The sequence below is a fragment of the Prionailurus bengalensis genome, chromosome D2 (genome assembly GCF_016509475.1).
Source record: "Prionailurus bengalensis isolate Pbe53 chromosome D2, Fcat_Pben_1.1_paternal_pri, whole genome shotgun sequence".
In the NCBI taxonomy this organism is placed as follows: Eukaryota; Metazoa; Chordata; class Mammalia; order Carnivora; family Felidae; genus Prionailurus; species Prionailurus bengalensis.
In genome coordinates this window covers 41,297,327-41,314,373 of record NC_057351.1, presented here as the reverse complement: position 1 = coordinate 41,314,373, position 17,047 = coordinate 41,297,327, and the positions used below count along the sequence as shown (strand labels likewise).

The window sequence follows — 17,047 nt, the reverse complement described above, 5'->3', positions numbered from 1 at the left end:
ACTGAAAAATTCAATAACCAAAATTTAAAAAGGCATTGGAGGACTCAGAATGAGCACTATATAAGAAAGAACCAGTAGACTTGAAATGAGGATAGAAGGACATCCCTGTGTATAGATTAGAGACCAGCAAGACTTGAGGGGCTGTTTGGGACATTATACTAATAATCCAATGACAGTGGATGGTGGTCTGAAACGAAGTAGTGGCATTGAAGGAAGAATTAGATTTGTGAAGTGGTTTGGATGGAGTATATATAAACTTTAGTGGTTTATTTGGACATGGGTGTAAGGGAAAAAAAGGAGAAATTGAAGGTGAATCTCAACAGAGTGAATATTGATATAAATGCCAGAGGAAGCAGAATGGGTTTGGGAGGAAAAAAACTCATGAATGCAGTTTTAAATATTCTTCATTTGAGATATTACTGAACAGGACACATTGGTATCTCAGTCACTTATGTTATAATACAGTAATCAACTGACCTCTTTGTCGAATCAGGAGAAACTAGCTAAGTACCCAGCATTATGGGGACATTAGCAAGTTTTATGAGTAATGGAATGAAAAAGTAAGTGAGTAAGTTGACATCCTGTAAGTTCTAAGAACATTTTTCCTCTCACCATGGACCATCATAGATAGACAAACTCACATAATTGCCACACCTCTAAAGATCAGCTAGACTGTTGGGATAACAAGAGTCCACAGGTAAATGAGCCTGACCAGCATATGTGAGATATCGTTACATACCCCAGAAAGGAACCCAAGCTCACCAATTGTAGATCTATCATTTAAATCCAGATACCACAGGCCAACATAATAAAATATTGGCCTTATTTTTATGTCTTCTTTTTATTTTTTAACATTTGAAAACACTTTATTTTTTACCACTAGAAAGAATACCTCATATATATGACTAAATCAAATCATCAAAGATGAAAGTTCAGCAATTGTCTATCATATTTTAGCTCATATTGTTTCTATTTTCTTCAAGATGAACAACTTGTTTGAGAAGAAAAATAATGAAACTCTGGGAAAAGTGTGCCAAATTCTATAATGTTAATCTATCTGGCATGCTTTGCTCTTTCCTAATTAATTCAGTTAGATATACTGAGACCCTTGCATGATCTTCCATTGCTATCCAGGAGCCAAGGGAAAATCCTTGGATCATCAATATTTGCCCTACAAATCAGCAGATAGAAGTCCTTCTACTAGACCTAGCTCAGGGAGTCCATGCCAAGATCTCACTTGAAACCTTTAAGAAGAAACTACTAATTTCTTTTGCTCCTCATTCTCATAAATATCTCATCGGAGAGACCCAAACTCAATTTTCCCTAAAGATCTTGAGTAGTCTGTTCCTTCATATAGTACACAAAAGACAGTCTTAATTTGTACTCCAGCTGGCTCTAAAAAGACAAAGAGTTTCTTGCCAGCCTTATCGTGAGACGGGTATTGTTCTCAGCCTACAGTGCCACTCAACTCTGTCCTTCTGAAGTTAGGGCCTACTTAACAATGCAATGTGTTCTGATCGCCAGAACACGTTCCTAGTGTTTTATTCTTTTCACCTCTGGTCAAAGGACTTTTTAGTCTTCCCTTCCTGCTTTAAGAATGTCCCTCAGATGCAGAGAAAGAGGAACCCTTTTGCACTGCTGGTGGGAATGCAAACTGCTGCAGCCACTCTGGAAAACAGTTGGGGGGCTCCTCAAAAAATTAAAAACAGCACTACCATGACCCAGCAATTGCACTACTAGGTATTTATCCAAAGGATACAGGAGTGCTGTTTCAAAGGGGCACATGCAACCCAATGGTTTTAGCAGCACTATTGACAATAGCCAAAGTATGGAAAAAGCCCAAATGTCTATCGACTGATGAATGGATAAAGAAGATGTGGTATATATACATATATACGCAATGGAATATAACTCAGTCAGCAAAAAGAATGAAATCTTGCTATTTGCAACAATGTCGATGGAACTAGAATGTATTATGCTAAGCAAAATAAATCAGTCAGGAAAAGACAAACATTGTATGACTTCACTTGTATGTGCAATCTAAGTTACAAAAGACGAACATAAGGGAAGGAAAGCAAAAATAATATAAAAACAGAGAGGGAGAGAAACTATAAGAGACTCTAAAATACAGAGGACAGACTGAGGGGTGTTGGGTGGGGGGATGGGCTAAATGGGCAAGGGGCATTAAGGACACTGGTTGGTTGGGATGAGCACTGGGTGTTATAGATAAAGTGATGAAACACTAAATTCTATTCTTGAAATCGTTATTATATGTTAACTAACTTGGATTTAAATTAAAAAATAAATAAGTAAATAAAAAAGAATGTCCTTCAGCTCATCTGGAAGGGGGACCTAAGCTACCTCCTAAAGGAGACATATTTTTACACAAACCAGTGGTTCCATTTGTATTGGTCATTTTATTTTTCTTTATTTTTCTTTTTTTTTAATGTGAAATTTATTGTCAAATTGGTTCCCATACAACACCCAGTGCTCATCCCAAAAGGTACCCTCCTCAATACCCATCACCCACCCTCCCCCCCCTCCCATCCCCCATCAACCCTCAGTTTGTTCTCGGTTTTTAAGAGTCTCCTATGCTTCGGCTCTCTCCCTCTTATAGTGGTCATTTTATAAGACTATTATCGTATTAGGAATTGAAGAAAAACATGTTCCAGAAATACAGCCCAGTGTAAAAATGTGGTTTTGTCCACATTTAGGTTTTAAAAAATGGGGTCATCACTGGAAATAGTGTTTTGCAAGCTATGCTCAGATTCTCGAAACACCTACCCATTTTTCTCAAATACTTGAGCAGAAAAAAGAAAAAAAGAAATGGAAACTTTGAGAGGCTTTCCTAAATCATTATAATCATTAAAATTCAAAACTTTCACATTTATAATTTAATGTAGTTAAAATACCATGCATATTCATACTGCTATTTGATATTCATGCTAATAAAAGGATGTAAATAAAACAAATAAGAGTAATATAATGACTCATTTTTATTCTATTTATTAAAGAACCAGAGTTCATGGTTGCTTTATATAGATTTACATCTTGTACTAGTTGTAGAATATTTCATTTTTTAAAACTCTTTTTTTCCAATTTTTAAAAATCTTATTATTGCTAAATTATAATTGCAGGATTAAAACCTTGTAAAAATGAAGGCTGTGTCTGCATCATGTTATAAATTAGCTGGCTTCTAATTCAGGCAAAGCAAATTCTTCATCAAAGGAATCTTAACCATTCTCAAGTACTGCATTATTTACATGTTTATGAGTGCAAAAATGTTGTGTAACAAAAAATGAGTTCAAGAGTACCAAAACAACCATTACATTTGGTAATACACATACAATTTAGAAAGAATTATACCAATCCATGCATAATAGAGGAGAAAAGAGAGACTCAAACTTTTTGACTTAAGCCAATATGTTTCATATTCTGACTTTCCAGAGCTGGGACTTAAAATTTAGTCTTATAATCCTGGTCTGCCTCACTGTGAGGAATAAATATACATCAAAATCAATAATCCAACTCAGATGTATCCTAAATAAATATTATAGTCACAAGAACTGCTTTACTCCAATTATATTTAAGGAAAAAGATATCCCAGAATATCTTTCAATACTATAATAATTTCTTGTAGTTTTTGAAAATTACACAAATCTATTTAAATTGTTTTAATGTTTATTTATTTTTGAGAGAGAGAGACAGAGTGCAAGTGGGCAAGGGGCAAAGAGGGAGACAAAGAGGGGCAAAGCAAAGAGGGGCAAAGCAATCTCCAGCTCTGAGCTGTCAGCACAGAGCCTGACACAGGGCTCAAACCCACGAACTGTGACATCATGACCTGAGCCAAAGTCAGACAGACCCTTAACCGACTGAGCCACTCAGGCACCCCTACTGCTGCTGTAGTTTGAAGGTTGCTCTCTCAAAACTCCAGTGGAAATCTTAATACCCATTGTGATGGAATTAGGAGGCGCGGCCTTTGGGAGGTGCTTAAATCAGAAGGGTAGAATTCTCACAACTGGAATCAGTGCTTTTATATAAGAGACCCCATAGAGCTCCCTAGCCTGTCCACCATGTGAGGGCACAATAAGAAGTCTACAACCAGCAAGAGGGCCCTCTTCCAACAAATATGCTGGCGTCTTGATCTTGGACTTCAAGCCTCCAGAACTGTGAGAAATAAATTTCTGTTGTTTATAAGCTACCCAGTCTGTGGTGTTTTATTACTCCAGCCCAAACAGACTAAGGCAACAGTCACAATTCAACACAGAATTCATTAGAGGGCACATCTGAAATTTCAGTCAAATGATTAAGGTCTTTTGAAAGTGTATTTTCTCTAGTTATCAGCCAATGTCAGTAGGAAGTATGGAAACGAGGATTTCAAATATATAAATAGGCTCAGTTTCTGCAGTAGTGTTTGAGGTATTCTAGGGTGAGAGCACAAAAAGAAAAAAAAAGAAGCCATATGCAAATTATGTAATATCATAGTGTGCTATGCATCAAAAATTAGAATTAGCTCAGAAAAACAAACAAAAAACCTTAAAATGCTTGGTAATGATAATCATATCTCACAGGTTGTTTCTGTTTTCTCTATGTGTTAAAATGTTCTGCATAATTTAGATATGATTTGGAGGATTTCATCTTTAGCCTTCAAAAGCTGACAAAGGTGATGTCATATTTGTTTGTTAGAATGTCATTTTTGGGGGGCGCCTGTGTGGCTCAGTCGGTTAAGTGTGCGACTTCGGCTCAGGTCATGATCTTGCGGTCCATGAGTTCGAGCCCCGCGTCGGGCTCTGTGCTGATAGTTCAGAGCCTGGAGCCTGTTTCAGATTCTGTGTCTCCCCCTCTCTCTGACCCTCCCCCACTCATGCTCTGTCTCTCTCTGTCTCAAAAATAAATAAACATTAAAAAAAAACTTAAAAAAAGAATGTAATTTTTGGGGTTGCTTGGGTGGCTCAGTCAGTTAAGTGGTTGACTTCTGCTCACGCCATGATCTCATGGTTCGTGAGTTCGAGCCCCGCATCGGGCTCTGTGCTGACAGCTCAGAGCCTGGAGCCTGCTTTAGATTCTGTTTCTCCCTCTCTCTCTCTGCCCCTCCCCTGTTCACACTCTGTCTCTCTCTCCTTCAAAAATAAATAAACATTCAAAACAAAACAAAAAAAAAAGAATGTCATTTTTGTTAGTGATTGCTTTCTAAGGTATAGGATCTTTTTTTAATTTTTAAGTTTATTCATTTTTGAGAGAGGCAGAGAGAATGAGTGGGGGAGGGGCAGAGAGAGAGGGAGACAGATAATCCCAAGCAGGCTCTGCACTGTCAGCACAGAGCGCGATGTGGGGCTTGAAGTCACAAACTGTGAAATCATGACCTGAGCTGATATCAAGAGTCAGACACTCAACCGACTGAGCCACTCAGGCATCCCTTTAAGGTATAGGATCTTAAAAACATGTAAAGTCAACAATTATACACTTGTTTCATATTGTTCCATGCTCAAATTCCTTGAGGGTTAAGCTTAACTTTTGCAAGAAACTTGAACTTCAGAAATGTAAGTACTCAATAGCAAAAGCTATTTCCATTCTTGCAACATGTATTTTCTGACAAGCACTTTTGTGTTTACTTTAAATAGTTTGAGAATCTGGAAAATCTATTTTAATCAGATGAAATAGATAGAATGAAATTCCATTTAAAATGAAGTATTTCATACCATTAAAATAGTCAGTGACATTAATTATCAATGGAAGAATAATTTTTAATGAATGTATTGTCTGTATAAATTCAGAGATTGATGCTAGGCACTATGGCTGAAAAAAGGAATATGTGGATGTTTGACATGATGGGAATCTCTACAATTAGTTGGCACTAGGTTATTAACATGGAATTTTAAATCTCGAAGATAATTTCTGCTTAAAGATGGGGGGATTGACCACATTCATGTATTTTCTTTCCTTCCTAGGACCCAATGAAAATCTAAGTACAAAAATCAACATGTCATAAGTCCACAACAAACAAGATATTGCTAAAGAACTGTCAGGGTGGAAGAAATTTCAGCAAATTCTGGAAGGCAGCAAGTCCATGAAAGTGCAGTAATTATTGCCCCGGGATGGAGGAAGCAGCTGCATGGGACACAACGGAAAAGTGAGATAGTGCTCCCAGTGAGACCACAGAGACTTGGGACTGAAAAAGAGCCTACCTAGCCCAGGAGAGTGTGAGGAAGTCCCATGGCTGTACACATGATGGTGCCAGGGTGCGAGGGGGGGGGGGGGAAACTATGTACAGAACTAGAAATATTTCCTACCTGTTGCCCCTACTCCTGTCTCAGATGAGCCAGGCCTGTAACCTTAGGTAGAGACTGGAAGGCAATTCTATAGTATAATTGTGACTCCAATGACATTCTGACATTTGGGGGCCCCCAGAATGACATCAGCTCCAAGCCAAGCACCCTAAAATGAAGACCCTAAGTGGGCTAGCACCACATATTACACAGAGTAGCAAATGGGTTCCTCGTGCCTTGCTCTCAAGCATTCAACATGAGGTTCATGGAGACAGATAATTCACAGAGATCACAGAGACGATTCACAGAAAATAAGAAAACACCTGGGGCACCAGGGTGGCTCAGTTGGTTAAGCACCTGACTCTTGATTTTGGCTCAGGTCATGATCTCATCGTTTGTGAATTTGAGTCCCTCATTGGGCTCTGCACTGACAGAGCAGAGCCTGCTTGGGATTCTCTCTTCTGCTCTCTGCCCCTCCCCACTCATGCACTCTCTCTCTTTCTCAAAATAAGCAAATAAAAATAAATTAAAAAAAAAAAGAAAACACCAATTGCCAACAGTAATGTCCACAGAGAGAATCCAAAAAGTATCTTATTCATTCAATCTGTTAAAATTCTTGAGGTAAGGAAAAATCAGTGAATCTGAAAGAGCTTTCAAAAATGAAAATAGTGTGTTTAAAATAAAAATAATTGGGCACCTGGCTGGCTCAGTCAGAAGAGCATGTGACTTTTGATGTCAGGGTCCTGGGTTCAAGCCCCATATTAAGTGTAGAGATTACTTAAATAAATAAAACTTAACATACATATGTACATAAATGCATAAATAAATAAAATAAAGTGAATTAATAAAAGTGTAGAAAGATCAAGAAATCTCCCAATAAATAAGGAAAATTGACAAAAGATTGGGAAAAGATGAAAGGGAATAAAAAGATTTAGAAAATCAACCCAGGAAGTCCTATAGCCAACCAAGAGAAATTTGCAAAGGAGAGAACAGAAAGTAAGAACCTGAAGACAAGAAAAGCATCCAGAAAATAATATGTTTCACAGAGCCCACAAATCAAAAACTCTAGATTAAAAGAGCCTGTCAAAAGAAATTTTAACATACCCCAGCTAGTGTGAGCACAGAACGAAGACCAATTCAGACACACTAGTGATACTCAAGACACATCCCACTTCTTTAGCCAAAGGAGGGAAGGCAAAATTTTAAAAAGGAAGTGAAGGAAATCAGAAAATGACATCTGCAAGCCGGGACAACAGTAACAGGAAGTCCCAGGAGGCCAGCTGGGCGGCAGATTGAGAAGGAAGCTGTACAGAAGGAGGCTGGAGACAGAGGGCTGCTGGAGAACAGTGAAAATAACTGGTCACTAGGGAAGTTGAGGATTACAAGCTGTTAGATACTCCAAGAAACCCAGCTTTGTAGCTTTGCAGCAGATAAAACATTAGCACTGTATGGATGCTCTTCATAGAGTTCCAGCTTTTAAGATACATCCATGAAGAAGGCAAGGAAGACATGTTTGTAGTTACAGAACATTTAAGTGTTATTAAGAAACACCAGATATGGGAAGACAGAAGAGCAGAGGAGAGATGAAGAAAAGAAGGCTGCTAATAACCATACTTGGTAAAGCGACAAGTCAAACATATGGTCTGAATGATGAATATACTTATTGATATATATTTATTTTTTTTTAATTTTTATTAAAAAAATTTTTTTTCAACGTTTATTTATTTTTGGGACAGAGAGAGACAGAGCATGAACGGGGGAGGGGCAGAGAGAGAGGGAGACACAGAATCGGAAACAGGCTCCAGGCTCCGAGCCATCAGCCCAGAGCCTGACGCGGGGCTCGAACTCACGGACCGCGAGATCGTGACCTGGCTGAAGTCAGACGCTTAACCGACTGCCACCCAGGTGCCCCATGATATATATTTATATGTACACATATATTTTCCTTTCTTTCCAGCTTTATTGAGGTTAATACAGACAAATAAAAACTGTATATATTTAAAGTGTACAATTTGCTATTTTCATTTACTGTGAAATAATCACCACAATCCAACTAATTAACATACCTAATCACTTCACGTAGTTACTATTTTCTGTAGTTTTATGTGTGGTAAAAATGCTTAAGATGAGTAATTTCAGGAGATATGATGTCTAGCAATGTAACTATGGTTAACAGTAGTGTATTCTATACTTGAAATTTGCAAAGAGGGTCATCTTAAATATTCACGTATATTTTTCATTAATTACATGAAGGTTATCAGTGGATTACTTGATATAGTAGACATATGCAAAGAATAAGAAGGAATAGTTTACTAAGAGCTGTACTGCAAGAGAACTATATCCCCATCCTAGCTCTACTACCAAGACCACATTACTGATATTGGAGAAGGGAAAGAATGCTGCCCTAGAACATTTAGATCTAAATTTAAATGAGCTACTACTGTACTAACCAACTTTAAGTAAATCATAAAATCCATCCTCATCCTTAAACTAAACCATCCTAAGGTTAATTTCCACTCTATACCAGAAAATCTAGAAGAAAGTACATAAGGAGTATAGTTTCTCTAAATCTTTAATTTTGTTCATTTTGTTAATGTTTAGCCTGACCTTTTCAGTCTTCAGTATCCACATTAAAAGAATCACAATAAAAATGAGAAGGTCCACTAAAAAGCAAAACAAAAACCTGGCAACAAAATCGTTTTGCTGCTTTGGAAAGTAGCCACTGCCTGCTGTTTACTTTTGTATATCCACAATAGAAAAAAAAAATTTAAGTAAATTCTGGTTCATTGCCTATCAAGAAAATATCAGCAAATGTATCGAAATAACTACTTGTAGCAAACTCTAAAGCCTTCATCACATTTTGCTTTCAGGAGTAATTTCACTGGAACCATGGGCTCATATATCAAAAGAACATTTAAAAAGAGATTTTTGTTCAAAGAAATAGGCACATCAAAGCAATCAAATAGGAAGTAATCGTGTCTAACTTCTACAAAGCAATATTATCCTTTATGAAATGAAAACCTTGAACACACAAAATCTGAGTTGAAATCAAATCTGATATTAAATTTTATTACTTAGAGAAGACTTGCTATGGCAGTTAAGAGCTGGCATTTCAAAATAATTCATGTTCAGATACATATTTCGAATTCATGCTCAGATAGATATTTATTCATTCCACAAACTAAAATTCAGCCTACAAACCTTGCTCCCTATTACAAGAAAGTAAACTTTTATAGGCATTACCATATTGTTAGCATTTCATCTCAAGATACTAAGTTCTCTCAATAACAGTTTTCCTTCAAAGGGAACTGGCATGAAGGAAAAAGAAAAATAAAATCAATTAATTAATTTATAGTCTGGCATGAGTTTTTTTACTTTATCGTAACTTCCTTCCTAAAGCTGAAACGCTAGTGTTTACGATTTCTCCCAGGAAAATGTGATCATTTAGTGAATGGTCATTTAGTAACTGATCATTAGTTTCAATTTCTGAATGTTTAGCATCCTTTAGTTTGTAAGGAAGCATCTCTTTACTACCCCATGAGGTTGAACCATTTAGCCTATTTAATTCTCTATGTATTACTTTGTAACCTTTTCCATTATAATTCCACACTTGCATCATGCTGAAATATAACTCCTTTCAACACAGATCACATATTTAGGTAGTTTACTGCTTATATTGATTTTTTGTGCTATCATTTGTAACTCTTTAATCCCCTGAAATTTATTTTCTGTTGTGAGAAAAATGATCTAATTTTATTGTTTTGCTTACATGTCCTTAGCTCACCCACATTAAAATTATAGTATTCTTTTCTCACTAACTTAAAACATCACCTTCATCTTTTAATTTTTGTATGTACTAATTTTTGTTCTGGAAACAAGGAATACAGTAATCACTGGTTTTCTATTTTATTAAATATATGTCAACTTTTCTCATGTCTGTTTTCTGATAAACTGTAAAATAGTTCATTAAGTCCCTTCCCAAATTAAACGTTTAGTAAATTTGTATTAAATTACCAATCACTTTTGCAAGCATTTCCCTCTTAACAATATTGATAATTTGAAATTAGTGCCCATCGAGATCACAAGTGTTAGGTAGTGTAATTTAAATTAAACTTTGTCATACATTACATCTACAAACCAAGAACATGGCAGGACCTCTCTTTGTTGTAAATCCATCCTCTCTCTCTCTCTCTCTCTCTCTCTCTCTCTCATACACACAGCCCCAAATATAGTTTTGTAGTTTTAAAAACTTTTTAACGTTTATTTATTTTTGAGAGACAAAAAGATACAGAGTGCGAGTGGGGAAGGGGCAAACAGAGAGGGAGACAACAGAATCTGAAACAGGCTCCAGGCTCTGAGCTGTCAGCACAGAGCCCAACACACGGCTCAAACTCACCAACTGCGAGATCATGACCTGAGCCCGAGTTGGTTGCTTAACTGACTGAGCCACCCAGGCGCTCCTGTAGTTTTAATAAAATAGCTTCTGCACATCCCTTATACTATCTGCTATGGACTGCATGTTTGTGTCCCCTTAAAATTCATACTCTGAAACCCTAACCCTTAGTGTAATGGTATTTGGAGATGGAGCCTTTGGGAGGTAATTTGGTCATGAGGCTAGAACTATCGTATGGAATTAGTGCCCTCATGAAAAGAGATATGAGAGAACTTGATTCTCTCTCTGTGAGAATACAAAAAGGCTGCCATCTGCAAACCAAGGAGAGATCCTTCTCCAAAAACTGAATCTGTCCGAACTTTGATTCGGAACTGAGAAGGAAAAGTGTTTGTCATTTAAACCACTGACTCTATAGTAATTTGTTATAGCTGACTGAGCAAACTAAGACACTATTTTATAATTTTTATTCCTAGATTTTGCTGACTGCATTGCCTTTAAAAAGGAAACAATTTTCCTATCATATGATCTCTTTCTTTTAAATTTCATTTATGTAAGTCAGTGCTGTTTACTAGAAATGTAAGATGAGTCATATTCAAGTCACATATGAAATTTTAAATGTTATAATAGCCACATTAAAAAGAAACAGATGCATTAATTTTGACTGGCATATTTAATTCAATATATCCAAAATATTATCATTTCAAAATGTAATCAAAATTTAGAAAATAGAGGGGCACCTAGGTGGCTCAGTCAGTTACGTGTCTGACTCTTGATTTCAGCTCAGGTCATGATCTCACAGTTGGTGAGATTCTCTCTCTTTCTCTCTCTGCCCCTCCCCTGCTTGCCTGAGCATGCACACATGCTTTCTTTCTCTCAAAATAAATCAATCAACATATTTTTAAAATTTAGAAAATAGAATGAGATATTTTACATCCTTTTTTCCATACTGAGTCTTTGAATTCCAGTATGTATTTTATACGTATAGCAGCACTTCTTAATTTGGGCTAGCTACATTTCACACAGTGCCCAAAGCCACATGTTTTTAGTGGCTACCAAATTGGACAGCTCAGATATAAGAAAGGAAATTATTTTGGGGCTCCTGTATGGCTAAGTTGGTTACGTGTCCAACTCTTTTGGTTTTGGCTCAAGTCGTGATCTCGCAGTTCGTGAGTTCGAGCCCTGCATCAGGCTCTGAGCTGACAGCACATAGCTTGCTTGGGATTCTCTCTCTCCCCCTCTCTCTTTCTTTGCCTCTCTACTTATGCTCTCTCTCTCTCAAAATAAATAAATAAACATTTTTAAAAAGGAAATGAAATGATTTTTAGGAAAATTTTAAAATCAACCAACATTTTGAACATGCAAAGCATATCTAATTGTTTCTCATTTATCCTGGGGATTCCAGGTAGAAAAAACATTAAATGCATATATTGGTAATATTCTTTATCTATACCTATATTAATTGTTTTGGCTATTTGTCATTGCTTTGGTTATCTGTCCAGAATAGTTTTGTTTTACTTTGTCTTAGCAGTCCAAATCTTGTTTTGAATTATTCTTTATTACTGGAGAAAAGTACTTTTCAATATGTTTCACTTAGAGTTTTTAAGGAGGAATAGATATTTATTTTCCTAATGCCTTCTGTATTTCAGAATGATTACCTGGCTTTTTCCTGAGGTCTACCAATGTAATTAAATGTTTTTATTAATGCATAGCCTAATGCTAACCAGTTATTACCATATGTCTTTGGAATAAGCCCTACTTGGTCATGACATAACAGCCTTTTAATATATTCTAAGATTCATTCTTTCTGCATGAGGGGCTCATCTTTGTTTACCAAGTTTCAGCTAAGTGTGGTTTTCAAGTGATCAGTGCAGTCAATGGGCAAGAAACAGGTGTCACCAAAACCTGTTTGTTAGTGTTTAATGTCATCACTAACAAGGGACAGATTGGCTACAAGTCATTATGAGGACCAAATGCATTTCAGGGAATGCAATTTATACACTCACTTTTAAACTGAAGACTGGCACTTCTGGAATTTGTAAGATTGATTGCATGTGAAATGTTTTGGACTTTCTAAAATGAACAATGGTTGATCTGAATTGTACACACTTGTAGTGCTTCTTGATTAACCATTCTTGAAAGAAATCTTAAAGGTTCTATAATATGTAATACTAAATTAGTAACTTAGAACATATATACTGCATACAAATTTAAGATCTATACATATTATGAACATTTTGGAAGTAGGCCTTTTGAAATTAAACAAAATATCTTCTTACAACTTTAACATGCCACTTATTTTTAACAAATTTTATGGAAATTTTTATAATAATTACATGTTTCTAAGTATTTTATATGAAAAGTGCATGTATTTTTCTTTAGTTAATTAAAACTGTAATCATTTTAGAAAGTATAAAGTCTGCAAGACAGAAGAAACTTAGAAAGCAACTTAGGAAAACTTAGAGAATAAAAATGAAAATAATAGAGAATTTTCAAGAAAATTATCTAGAAAAGAGCAAAGCACTACAAAACTAATTAGTTGATAAAATCACTGTGAGCTTTGATTGGGGCACCTGGGTGTCTCAGTGGGTTGGACATCCGACTTCAGTTCAGGTCATGATCTCGTCATTCCCAAGTTTGAGCCCCATGTCGGGCTCTGTGCTGACAGCTCAGAGCCCGGAGCCTGTTTCAGATTCTGGTTCTCCCTCTCTCTCTGTTCCTCCCCCACTCATGTTCTGTCTCTCTCTTGTAAAACACTAAAAAAATTTTTTAAACTAATAAGCTTTGATCAACACAGAACATAGTGTCATAACTGAACATACTGAGTACAAGAGTTGAATCATTAGATATGAGTTACACTATTTTATTAACTATTATTTAACTATTAATAGAAATTAATATATATGTGTATATAAACATAAATGTGTATATAAATATACACATATATATACACACATATATATTCACATATGTATACACATATATATTCATTTTAATAGTTAAATAATAGTTAATACAAATATATTATTTCTAATAATAGTTAATATAAATATAAATATGTATATAGAGAGAGAGAGAAAGAGAGAGAGGAGACAGAAGGAGGAGACTGGTTCCCACATGGCTGCATTATTATTTATAAGTGAGATTGAGTTAAATGTTTAATTTACTGCTCTCACTGTCAGATTACATATCGGGTTTGTATTAACCGTATAAAATGAGTTGGGTTTACATGCTATGCTCTATGCTTCAAAATAAAGAATATGACATGAAAATCATTATAAAGAATTTGAGGACTGGTAAAACTTTCAAAAAACTTTATTTCACGTTTAAAATTTTAATTTCGTAACTCTTGCTGTGTTTCTTTTTTTTTCAGAATGGGAATTTGAAATTTTTATTAACACATATACATTTTTATAATTTTAATTCAGTTTTTGAGAGAGAGAGAAAAAGGCCACGAGAAGGGGAGGGGCAGAGATAGAGACACGGAATCCCAAACAGGCTCCAGGCGTCAGCACAGAGCCCCATGCGGGGCTCGAACCCACGAACTGTGAGATCATGCCCTGAGCCAAAGTCAGAGGCTTAACTGACTGAGCCACCCACATGCCCCAAGTTAATTTTTTACTTTAAAAACACTTAGAAGCATTCATTTATATTTTCTTCACTGTTTTCTAGGTCATTGTTTCATTCCATTATTGGAATTTTCATAGAACCAAACATTTTATGTATTACATTAGTTTTACCTTTTAAAGTTTATTGACTTTTTACGCTCTTTTAAATTGTTTTTGTGGTTTCTCATTTTTTTTAACTTAAGAAATAGCTTATCTTTCTCAGATTTCTAGGCTGAATACTTTTTTAACAGAGTTTCTAAAGGATGATTATCCATTGTTACTATTTTCTAATTGACTCAAATCTGTGGTTTTGGTTTTGGGTTTGATCTCAGGCTTTATTTAGAAGGGATTTTTGTTTGGTCATTTTAATGTGAATGTCTTTGGATTCCTTTTCGCCTGTCTTTGTTTCTAGTTTTATTGCACCGTGGTAAATTTTAAGGGGGGGGGGACTAAAGATCTTTTACTTTTTTGAAAATATTGTTATTTTTTTGTATTTAGGTGCCAATTACTTTAAATATTACACACATATTTATAAATAATTTCTATTTTCTTTCAAGGCATGAGTTTGATGAGGAGAAATGGAAATCAATTTGATCTAACTTGGATTGCCTCAATTTCACTTTGTCTTAGATTTTTAAATGTATATATTTTCAGGCTCAGATCATAAAAATAATGTCTTATATTTTCTATTAAAAGTTTAAAACTTTTTTATAGTTAGTTATTCAATCCATTTGAAATTTATTTTTGTTTTTGATAGGAAAATTGTCTACATTGTTTCATATGGCTCTCCATTTACCCCAGTGCTATTTATTGAATTTCTCCTCCTGAATCTTCACAGTGAGAAGGTGGGGGAGACCAATCAGGAATCTCTAGATTCCTTTCTGTTGAAACATCGAAATCTTGAGAATTTTTTCTCTAGTTTTGATGAGGTCAGAGAGGGAACGTTGAGTCTCATCATATCTTGCAGTGGGTTATCATACATTTATTCACATTTTTATATATGTTCTTATTCAAAGGGAGAATTCATATTCACTGAAATATTTCTCTTCCCTGCTTTTTTTCTTTCTAGAAGTCTTTCCTCTTATACTTCATGACTCATAAAAACACTTCTCTATATTCTGATCTGGTCATTTATAATTTGGGAAAACGTTTGACTTCGGGTTTTAATTCTTAAAACTTAAAACTTTCTGAAAAACTTGCTTTCAAGCCAGGTGTTCTGCAAACTTCCTCACCTGAAAGTGTTATCCAAGGGTATGCCCAACACTGAGCATTACAGACACTTGAAAAAACACAGATCCGAGGAGGTTACTGGAGCATCAAGTTCAACTTTTAGTGAGACAATAAAAGCAGAATCAAGTTTGTAACCTTCAGCAATCTCTCTTCCACCTCAACTGTAGTAAATCAAAACTGCTTCATTTCAATGTGGGTATGACAAACCATTTGAGGTGAAATAATTTCAATTCACTTGGGACATTTTGTCCAAGGCGGCTTCACTGATACTATTAACATAAAGAAAGCCTGAGAACAAATTGTTTTGGGAAGATTTACAGCTCTAGAAATGAAGACACTGAATAATACCAGTTATGCCAAAACCCTCAAATAAAATTACTTTAAAAGTCAAACTCAGTAAGAACTACATTTAATTAAAATCCCTTTGTTAAGAAATAAGACATGGGGATGCTTGGGTGGCTCAGTCGGTTAAGTGTCCAACTCTTGAGTTTAGCTTGGGTCATGATCTCACAGTTTGTGGGATCGAGCCCTGTACTGGGCTTTATGCTGACAGTGTGGCACCTGTTTGGGATTCTCTCTCTCCCTCTTTCTCTGCCCTTCCCCTGCTTGTGCTCTTGTGTGCCCACTTTCTCTCTCTCAAAATAAATAAACATTAAAATAATAAATAAAACATTCATCTTCCATTTGATTGATGACAATTTTTCCTTTATTCAATATGTGTTTACTGAGCTTTCTTTTCTTCTCTTTCTCAACTATTCGAATGAATCAAAATGCTTCCTGTGCAAGGACTTTAAACAAAATGCTCTCCTTCACCCCCACCCCTGCATTTTCTAATGAATGCACTACTCATCTTTCAGCTCCTGGATCAAACTTTGCCTCTTTGTCAAATCACCATATCCTAGCACACATTCTCAGTATTCCTTACCATTACTACCAATGATGTGCTTCTGCTTTTATCAAAATGTAAAAGGGCAACTCTCCCACTTCACCAAATTCCATTGCACTCACCTCAGGAGCTTCACTTATGCAATTATTTTCTCTCCCTTTGCATCATCAATTTCCTACTTTCTATTTTATCACTTACTTTAAATGTGTGTGTGTGTGTGTGTGTGTGTGTGTGTGTGTGTGATTTCTTAACGTCCTATCCTCTTTGACTACCACCTTATTTCTTGGTCTTATTCAGAGCTAAATGTCTTGTAATGCATTTCTATAGTGACTACTTTCTATGAAGCCTTACCTCATACTTCTCTCAGCCAATTTCAACCGGCTTTCCATTCCCCATTAACCTTAGGACACTGTCCCTGCCAAGATCACAAGCACCTTCCATGTTGCCAAATCTTCACACATTACTTCACCTCTCAGTGTTATCTAAGACCACTGACCCCTTTCTCCTTTTCTTGGTCTCTGTAAACTCAAATTGTCCTGCATATCCTCATCACCCCACCTGTTCCACTTCACTCTACACTTTTGTCTTTTCTACTTTATTCTATTTCATAAATAGGCCTTCTGGGACCTCCTTAATGTTTTTACCTTTAGACTTTTTCTAGGGGTTC

The 17,047-nt window shown here is 35.9% G+C and overlaps 1 protein-coding gene across 7 annotated transcripts in view; it reads right to left on the bottom strand.

Annotated features, from left to right (window-relative positions):
• Positions 1-17,047, bottom strand: part of NRG3 (neuregulin 3) — a 1,064,061-nt gene that overhangs the window by 210,148 nt on the left and 836,866 nt on the right. The gene's annotated exons all lie outside the window — the stretch shown is intronic.